The 10,111-nt window shown below is 38.4% G+C and overlaps 1 non-coding gene across 1 annotated transcript; it reads right to left on the bottom strand.

Moving 5' to 3' along the window:
- Nucleotides 1-450: 450 nt before the first annotated feature.
- On the bottom strand, nucleotides 451-659 carry LOC141415145 (small nucleolar RNA U3). The gene has a single exon (XR_012440160.1). It is a non-coding gene; the product is annotated as a small nucleolar RNA U3 (small nucleolar RNA).
- Between the last annotated feature and the right edge of the window lie 9,452 nt (nucleotides 660-10,111).

The raw sequence follows: 10,111 nt of genomic DNA, 5'->3' as shown, positions 1-10,111 counted from the left end.
GCGTTATTTTGCCAACCAATTAGGTTTTCTCGTTTGAACTCAGGTCCTCACACTTGCCAGCCAGGCGTTCTTACTGCTTGAGCCTCTCCATCAACTGTGGGTTTTTTGAGATAGGGTCTTGAGAACTATTTGCCCAGGGCTGGCTTTGAACCATAATCCTCCTGATCTCTTCCTCCTGAGTAGCTAGGATTATAGGCTTGAGCCACCAGCACCCAGCTAAGTTTTTGTTTTTTAAAGTCAATGGAAATTGGTGGTGTTGGGGATGAATTTGACTGTATTTTTGCTGTTTCTGGTGGGCAAGCAGCTGAATGACTTCTTAACTCTCTTGTTGGAGTATTAAATTTTGTACCCTTATTAAAGACCACTGTATTGAAATGTTACACTTCAGGTATAGTGCTTACCTAATTCAATTTCCACATTTGTGTAACTCTCTCCTTTGAAAGAGAGCAGCTCAGACTATCATCTCTCTCTTACTTTCCCAAAGGAAGAGAAGGAGGACCATCAATAGCAAATAGCAAAGGCAGTGAATCAGTGTTAGGAACTGACTTCATGCTCAGGAGAGAATGCTATACTTCTTCCACATATTTCTGGTGCTCTGCTTGTCCAGAGAAACTTCCCTAGTGACAAAGTATAGAAATGATCCCTGAAAGTTTACCCTTTCTTATCTAGAAGGAGACAACCAGTCATTCCAACCCCAAGGTTATAAGCATGACTCTCACCCTTCTCTTAATTTTCAAAGAGATTAATTTCCATAAAACTTTCTACCTCAGAGTTCCACATGTTGAAAAGAGCAGAGCTTACAGAGGTTGCACATTTTTGATATTTTTCTTTTAATTATCTATTCAGTGATACAAAGAGTACTGGCTGGTTGTTTGTTGTTTTTAAATGAAACTTCTGTGAAAAGAGTCAAGGTAGAATTTCCTCTTCATATTTTGTTTGATTCCTTTCTTTCCATTTCTCTTTGCTCAACTTGCCAAAACTAACGTTTCTGTATGGCTTTGGTATGCTTTATCTTTTAGCAGTACTTTTGGTCTCCAAAGATTTAAAGTTTGGAATAAGTATTGGTGGCCTTGAGTCTGCAAAAAAGAAAAAAAATTCTTAAGCTCCTTAATGTCTTGCTTTTTTGAACATGCCATCATTCAGTAATATGACTTCCCTTACATAAGATCCAATCAATCAAGGCAAAATAGTATTTGGCAAATATCTGGTGAATTTAGAATATTTGTAGCTAAACTGAAATAAGCTTTTGAGAAGCTATGCATTCTAAGAACTAAGCATGTAGATCTGATGGAAGAGTTCTAGATGGGGCCTGAACCAAGGAGAGAACAACTCTCTCATCTTTAATTCTAGCTGGTGTTGGTCTAGCAACTCTCAAGAAGCATTGCAATCTTTTCTTTCCCCCAATCTGTTTTTCATTCTTCTACAGAGGAAAGAAAGTCTCACTTCCTGATTAGTGTGCAACATGGTACACACAAAACCAGTAAGACCACTGCTCATGGCTAATCTCTATGTGGCCATCTGGTTCTTTTCCACACCAGGGTTCATCCTTGCAACCACCCTGTGAATTCACACCATTGATCATGAGGAGAGCTAAATGTGTAGATAAACTGAGTAAATTCATTGCACTTCTGCAAGTCTACCGTCTGGGAAAATTATGCTGTTTGAAAGTCTTTACCTGGCTATTTTAATTTGCATTAAGAATTGTGTTAAAAAATTGTAAGAAAACAGTGTCTACTCAATAACCTGTGTTAGGTCATTTTTTTAAAAAACAAAAAGCAGTTTACTTTTGCTGAAGAAACAAGGTCTATAGTTCCTGAAATTCCAGAATTTCCTTATTCTGATAAAACAGTGTGCTTATTGGTCAGGGTTCTGAGTTGCCGAACACAGAACTCATCCTGGTTAGTTTAAGCAGAAAAGAAGTTTGCTCTAGAATGTCAGGTAGATCACAGAAATTCAAGGATGGTCAGGGAATAAGCTCTGAACCTTCCAGAAACAAAGCCTGGCCACACTACAAAAGATTTTTGAGCAAAATTATACTTGCCACCTTTGCTTTGCACCTGTGAGAGAACTGGGACGGACACCAGTAGCTATGCCATTCCTCTCCATGAAGCCATTTCCTCAGGTCACTCATTTCCAAATCCAAAACTCTGAGTATATCTGACTGGTAGAATCTAGGTTACTGTAACTGCAAATGATTCTGAGTATGCAAGAATTCTAGTTTATACCAGGTGCCCGTGGCTCATTCCTATAATCCTAGTTGCTCAGGAGATAGAGATTAGGAGGATTGTAGCTCCAAACCATGGCAAATAGTTTGAGAAATACTATCTCAAAAATACCCAACACAAAAAAGGGCTCATGGAGTGGGTCAAGGTGTAGGCCCTGAGTTCAAATCCCAGTATTGTAAAAAAAAAAAAAAGAATTCTAGCATCTGCCTTTGAAAAGTGCAACTTATTATATGGGATATTATGAAAAAGTAAGGAATATATCATCAAAATATCATTTTTGCTCTAAAGAATATAATCAATAAAGCTAAAAGACAGCTTCAGAATGGAAGAAAAGCTCTGGAACTCATACAGATAACAGACTCATTTCCTACACAAAAAAGAAATGACTCAATAATAAAAGATAAATAACTGAATTAAAAATGGGCAAAGGATGAAAATAGATATCTCTCTGAAGGAGATATACAAGTGGCCACTGTCATATTAAAAGACCCTTAACATGACTAGCTATGAGGGAAATGCAAGTCAAAACCACATTGAGGTATCATTATGCACCTACTAGGACGCTGTGATCAAGATTGATAAAAACAAGTACTGGTGAGGATGTGGGAAAACAGAATCCTCATAAATTGCCATACCATGGTATAGCTCCTTTGGAAAACCATCTGGAAGTTCTGCAAAATGTTAATCATAGAGTTATCTGTCACCTAGAAATTTCACTCCTCAATATATACCTAAGGGAATTGAAACATAAGTCCATACAAAATCTCTTACACAAAAGTTCATAAGAACCAAAAAGTAGAAATAATCCAAATGCCCATCAACTAATTAATGGATAAACAAAATGTATCTGTCTCACAATGGGATATGATTTGGGCATAAAAAGAAATGAAGTACTGATTCATACTACCATATAGATGAATCTTGAAAACATTATTCAAGAGAAAGAAGCCAGTCCAAGGGACTAGATATTAATAGATATTGTGTGGCTTCATTTATACGAAATTTCCATGTATGAATTTGTTAGGGCTGCCTTAACAGCACCATGGTCTGGGTTAACTCAGTAGCTTAAACAACTGAAATGTATTTCTCATAGTTGTGGAGCTAGAAATCTCAGATCAAGGTGTAACCAGGGTTGGTTTCTTCAGCGATCTCTTTCCTTGGCTTGTAGATGGTTATCTTCTCCCTGTGTCCTCATACTGTAACTGGGTCCAAGTTTACTCTTTAAAGACAGCTTCTTTACCTCATTTTCAGTTAATTACCTCTTTAAAGACCCTATCTCAAAATACAGTTTCTGGGTAATGGGAGTCAGGTCTGCAACAGATGAATTTCAGGGGAATACAACTTACTTCAACAATCCATAGTAAGCAAATATATAGAGATAAATAGATTAATGACTTCCTGGAGTTGGAGGATGGTGGAAGTTTGGAGAGATGATGGATAATGGGCCAGAGGTATGCTTGTTGCTGCGATAAAAATGTTCTGATATCAATTGTGGAAAAGATTGAAAAGTTATTTGAATATATCAAAAACATTGCATTTTATACTTTAAATGGACATGGTATATGAATTATGTTTCAATAAAGTAGTCACCAAAAAGTGATAAAGAGGGATGTCAGAGATATCAGGTGGCCACAATGATAAATGTTTGTTATAGAAGGTTAATACCACCTTCAGCCGAGCCAGGACAGAGCAATGTTCAGTCTCCTTGGTTTAGGATGAGTTAACCTAATTCTAAGTCACCTTGATATGTCCAAAGGTAGCACGGGGGTTGCTGTTTTTGCCATGATGCTAAGGTCCTTGCCCTTCTGAAGTCTTTGGGAGTGAGGGTGTACTGACTATGACTGAAGTTAGCCTGTCAATGTCCAGGATGAGTGTGGTTGCTCTCATGAATGCCGTTTTCCTTGACCAGATCTCTGAGTGCATCCCTGAGAAACTTTACAGTTTACAGGAGGATCATATTCTCAGAGACACAGATTTGTTTCAGCCCTGGAATATGTGTATTTCCTAGTTAAGTGTATTTTTTAGAAATACATTCAGTTGGGAAGAAATACATGTAAACTGGGAAATAAAAATGTTTAATGTAGGAAGGCATCTCTGTACAATTCAACAAAGCCTGCTCCCATTATTTATTTTGCCTTTTTATTGTATTAACCTTTAATCCCCATTTGGCCCCTGTTCATTACAGAGCCTCTTCCTTTTCATCTCCACTCCAGACCTTCCTCATACTCTAGTCACTTGCTGCACTTGTTAATTGGCTTGCAGTGTTTTAAAATATTTTTTCTCCCCTAAAGTGATTTGAGGCTTTATTGTTGTTCTAAAGAGGTCAGAAGATAGTACTCAGTAATGGTGGAAATGAGAAGAGTCAATGGTACGTTCCTCGAGGACAATGTTTTGGATTTCCAGACTTCAGGATTGATCAGGGAAGGGAAAAGAAACTGGAGAGATGTGGAGAGAAAGGGCAGGACCCCTCAGGCAGAATGAGCCACATGAGCTGTCACAGGATGCTTGAAACAGCTAGGAGGACAAGAGCAGCTGTGAGTAGTCTGATTTGGCTCAAATAGATAGCAAGGTGGAGGAGGGGGCAAGAGGTAAACTTGGATAAGTAGGCTGAGCCAAATAAGATCAAACAGAACCAGGGGCAAAAGAGAGATTGTCCAAGCCAACTCTGTTACAACAGACCCTTAAGGCATAAATCGTTATCAAACTAAAAGATTGCCAAACATTCAGAAACATTCAAAAGAATGATTCACATTGAAGTCAGCTAAATTATTCCAGAAAATGGAATCCAGGAAATGTTTTTTGTGGCGCAATGTAATGGAACTGGCCTACATGAGCATTCACAGTGATTTTTCCAGATAGCTTAAAATTGACACAGATAGACAGAGAAGGAAGCAAAAAAGTATTATGACAGTTACAGTGTGAAAGGAAAGGGAAAGCCATTTTCTGCCATCAGAAGAAACCAAACACAACCAGTAGAGATCTGATTAAAGTTTTTAAAAATAAATTTTACTAGGATATATTCATTATACAGGGGGGATTCGTAGTGACAATTCCGATTAGTCTTATATTGTACATTATTTACATTGTCCCCATTGTCTCTCTCCCTCAGCCCTCTCCCCACCCCACTTAAAGCAATTGCAAGAGGTTTTCCAGTTCTGTTTCATGTAGGTATATGATGTCCATTAACCATGTACCCTCACCTTAATCTACTTAGTTCACCCTCCCCACCCCTACTAGTACCCGCCCCCTGCGTACACTGTGCCTACTTTACAGTCCTGGCTTTCATAATTAATATTTGAGTTGATGTTCAAAGGGGTGTCTTGATGTTTGCCCACTGTGGGTGTTCTTTACTTTGGTCTGTTCAATCTCTTTGAATACTCTCCCTTACACCTTTACCTCTCCAACCCCCATTTTTCAACATCTTTCAATGAATATACTTGTATCTTCTATCTTCACATCTTGTGGTATACAATATTACTATTGCTGTGTCATTCTCTTTTCCTTTCTGTCTTTCCCTGAGTTCCATAGAGTAGTTCCACTGTTGTACATCTGAGTTTGTATATGATCATGATTGTTTTTGTGTATATGTTTGTCTTTGGATCTATCTTCCATGTATGAGAGAAAACATGTGTCTTTTGTGTTTCTGATCCTGGCTAACTTCACTTAACATTATGTCCTCCAATTGCATCCATTGACTTTCAAACCCCATGACATTATTCCCTGTGGCTGAATAATACCCCATTGTGTATATATACCATAATTTCATGATCCATTCATCAGTTTTAGGGCATCTGGGTTATTTCCAGAGCTTGGCTATTGTGAATAGTGCTTTGATGAACATCGGTGTATAGGTGTTTCTACTGTATCCTGTCAAAGACCTTTTTAATGAAAACTATAAACCACTGAAGAGAGAAATCAAAGAAGACTTTAGAAGATGGAAAGACTTTCCATCCTCATGGATTGATAGAGTCAACATTGTGAAAATGGCCAGACTTCCAAAAGCAATCTACATGTTCAACACAATCTCATCAAAATTTCAATGACGTTCTAAGCAGAAATAGAAAAAGCAGTTGTGAAGTACATATGAAAACACAAAATACCTCAAATAGCCAAAGCAATTCTGAACAAAAAGTCTAATGCTGAAGGCATCACAATACCCGACCTCAAACTATACTACAGAACCATAATAATAAAAACAGCATAGTATTGGCACAAAAACAGACAGGAAGACCAACTGATCAAATAGAAGATCCAGACATAAACCCACACATCTATAGTTAGCTGATCTTCGACAAAGGAGCCCAAAACATATGATAGAGAAAAGGCAGCGTCTTCAATAAATGCTTTTGAGAAAACTGGATATCTACATTCAGAATACTGAAACTAGATCCCTGTCTTTCACACTGTACCAAAATCAATTCAAAGTGGATCAAAGACCTTAATATAAGGCCTGAAACTTTGAAACAACTCCAAAAAGTAGTAGGAAATTCACTAGAACAGATAGGTATAGGGAATGTCTTCCTAAACAGAACTCAAAAGGCTCAGCATCTAAGAGAAATAATGAACAAATGAGACTACATCAAACTGGTTAAAGTTTTAAATGCTATTCCTCTAACACCAATATATCTACATCTTTGTCTGGGTTCAGAGTCAGAAATCTTACAGCTAGAGTTTCCACTCATGACAAGTCATCTTAGTATCCATACATCCATCCATTTATGTATCCATCCACCCCATTCATCCATCTACCCAGGTCTCCATCCATCCACCCACCCATCCACTCATCCACCCATCCACCCATCCATTTATCCAGCCAGCCAGCCAGCCATCTCACTGAAGCTTTGAAACCTGTGCAACAAATAATATATCTTATTCCTGACTTTTAATTGGGAACACACACACACACACAAACACACACACATTGCTATGCTTTGAAACTTAATTGGGCCCTAATGTCCCACATATCAAAAGCTTCATTGCCAGCCTATGGTGCTACTGGGAGTGTTGAAATCTTTAGCACATGGAACCTAGTTGCAGGAAGTTAGGTCATTAAGGGTGTACCTATAAGGAGCTATTGAGACCTTGTCCTTTTCTGTCTCTTGCTTTGCTTCCCAGGTACCATGAACTGAATAGACCTTCTCTATCATATGCTCCCACCATGATATACCATGCTTCCTTAAGCCCAAAACAACAGGGATAAGCAACCATAAGCTAAAGCTTCTGAAACCATAAGCCAAAATAAAATTTTCCCCCTTATAAGTTATTTAGCTCAAGAATTTTGTCACCATGATACAAAACTGCATAACACAAACTTATTTTGCAATGAATAATGAATTAGTGAATGCCTAATAATGAAAATCTCCAAAAGTGCCAAGGGAGTATTTTTATATCATGGAAATATTTAATGACAAGTGCAACAATACCTCCTCCTCTGAGCATCTTATAAACACCCTTACTTTTTAATTAACTTCCTTATCCTCCAGTAAATGAAGACTCCTTTCCTAATCTAACCCCCGGTATCAATTTTTTAGGTGTCTGGAATAATTTTAAATGAATGAATAGTTATTTTCTTCCAAATCCTTCCCCTAAATCCAAGTGACAAATACCACAGTTTTTTTTGGACACACACCCCATATCCAACTTAAATCATAGTCAGAAACCCCCACCTGTGTTTCTACCTATCCCAGCCCCCCTCATTTCTCAGTAAAACAATCTTACTCCCACTTAGGACCCTTAGCACCTATCTTTGCACTCTCTTGTTTGGAGGAAGTGGGCTAGTGAAGCCATTTCCCCAAGTCCTATTTTGAGAACTAGGCAAGTTCAATGATGTTTATTGGAATGAGATTAGGGAAGGGTGCAACAGCCCCTAAGTAACACATTTGGCAGGGTCTTTACACTCTTCTGGAATCCTGAGATGATGAACAAATTAAAGAGGATGAAAGGAAAATATTTTGCTATTAAAAGGCTTTGCTCAGAACTTCCCTATGTGTTTGTCCCTCATGGAGACCTCCACAGGTCCCCATGTTTATGTCATTCACAGAACTTGTACCAGGCAGTAAGCTGAATCTAGGAAAAACAAGAAAATAGATTCTTCTTAGAGCTTCCAGAAGAAGCCAGCCTCACTGACATGTTGTCTATAGTCCAGTGAAACTAATTTGAGATTTCTGGCTTTAAGAACTTTAATAGAATAAATTTGGGTTGGTTTAAATCACCAAGTTTGTGAAAATTTGCCATTGTATCCATAGGGAACAAAAACATTCCTGACATTGAACACTTAGTGACATTTATATTTATAAGTCTATTGTGTCTTAGGATGCAACAAATAGAAACACATTCCAATGAATTCCAGTAGAGGATATTCATCATAACGATACATGGGAAAGAAAAGAATTGGCAAAACTGTCCCAGTAGTTGCCCTGCTAAGCCTTATTGACCCTGGAACTTTTTTTTTGGTGGTACTGGGGTTTGAACTCATGCTTGCTAGGCAGGTGCTCTACCACTTGAGCCACTCCACCAGCCCTGTTTTGCATTGGGTATTTTTGAAATAGGGTCATGCAAACTATTTGTCCAGGCAGGCCTTGACCATCCATCCTCCTGATCTCTGCTTCTTGCATGGCTAGGATTACAAGCATGGAACACCTTTTATCATAATGTTGGTTTTGGTTATTGAACAGCAAGGATAGTAAGTCAACAGCAACATTAGTGATCACTCCCTCAGACTCAAAGATGAGTCCCTCTTTGTGCCTCAGCATCCCTTTTCCTGTTGCCATCATTGTTTCTCTATTTGTCATTTGAACTTCCCTAAAGAAAGAAGCTATTCTTTTGCACACCAACTTGTGTGAAGTTTTGTCGGAGGGCAAAGTTGTCTCACTAAACTGATTTCTGTGATGCTGGTTCACCCTATAAATGGTTGTATTAGAGCTGGATATTGACCGTGGTTCATATAGCTGCGGTTAGGGTAACAGAGTTGTGTGATGCTAAATTGGTGTGTTGCTAAGCACGAAGTTGCTGTGAACTTGGCAGTCATGTAGTCCTCAAAGACACCTCTTCCATTCACTGGTGTAAAATCAGCTCTCAACAAATGCTTCTTGAGTGGAAATGACCTTTGGAGGTGCAAAAGAAATGTAAGACGTTGTCTCTATCTATAAGGATTCTGTCATGTAAAGGTAAAAGGAGAAAATATATATAGAACTATTAGTGACAGAAGAGTATTACACTCAACAGCCTTTTATTTCAATATAATAGTATACTTGTTAGATAAATAAAATTAGGAAATATTGTATTAGCAATATATTTTCCTCCCCCCTAGTGAGAAATTCTTGTGTGCATAAATTTACTTTTATTTTCCTGTTGGGCAGGTCTTAAACTTAGCTTCTAATAGATAATGTATGCATAGTTAGGCTTTCTAGGGCTGTGAACAGATCAAGGTAAACTGAGGTTTCTTATCCCTTCGCCACCTTTCCTTATCTTTGTAGTTGTGGGAAAAACAGTGTTTAGGGAGAAGCAATTTAAACATGGCACCTTGTCTATGCACCTATGATTAAAAAAAAAGAAAAAAAAAACCTTTATATCGGCCTGAGAAGGTTAGGGCTCTAGAGTGTCACAAAAAGAGGGTCATGTTATGTTATTAGAAGTATAGAAATGGAGCCCAGTTTAGAGTATTTACAGATCCCCAAGATAAGGCATGTTTAACTTCAAAAATTGGGGAAGAATAAATCTCAATACAGAGTGGGAGCCCTTTCATCTTTCCCCAGTTGAAAGGACTAGGGGTATTCTGGTCCTTCCCTCCCTTTCTAGGTGTCAGCAGTCTCTGGGGAGGAAGCTAGAGGCATCCTGAGAATGCTTGACACAGCCAAGCTGCCCAGCACCAGAAGAGTCTTGGAGCC

Source organism: Castor canadensis, chromosome 12, assembly GCF_047511655.1.
Source record: "Castor canadensis chromosome 12, mCasCan1.hap1v2, whole genome shotgun sequence".
NCBI lineage: Eukaryota > Metazoa > Chordata > Mammalia > Rodentia > Castoridae > Castor > Castor canadensis.
This window is presented reverse-complemented; position numbering and strand designations above follow the sequence as displayed.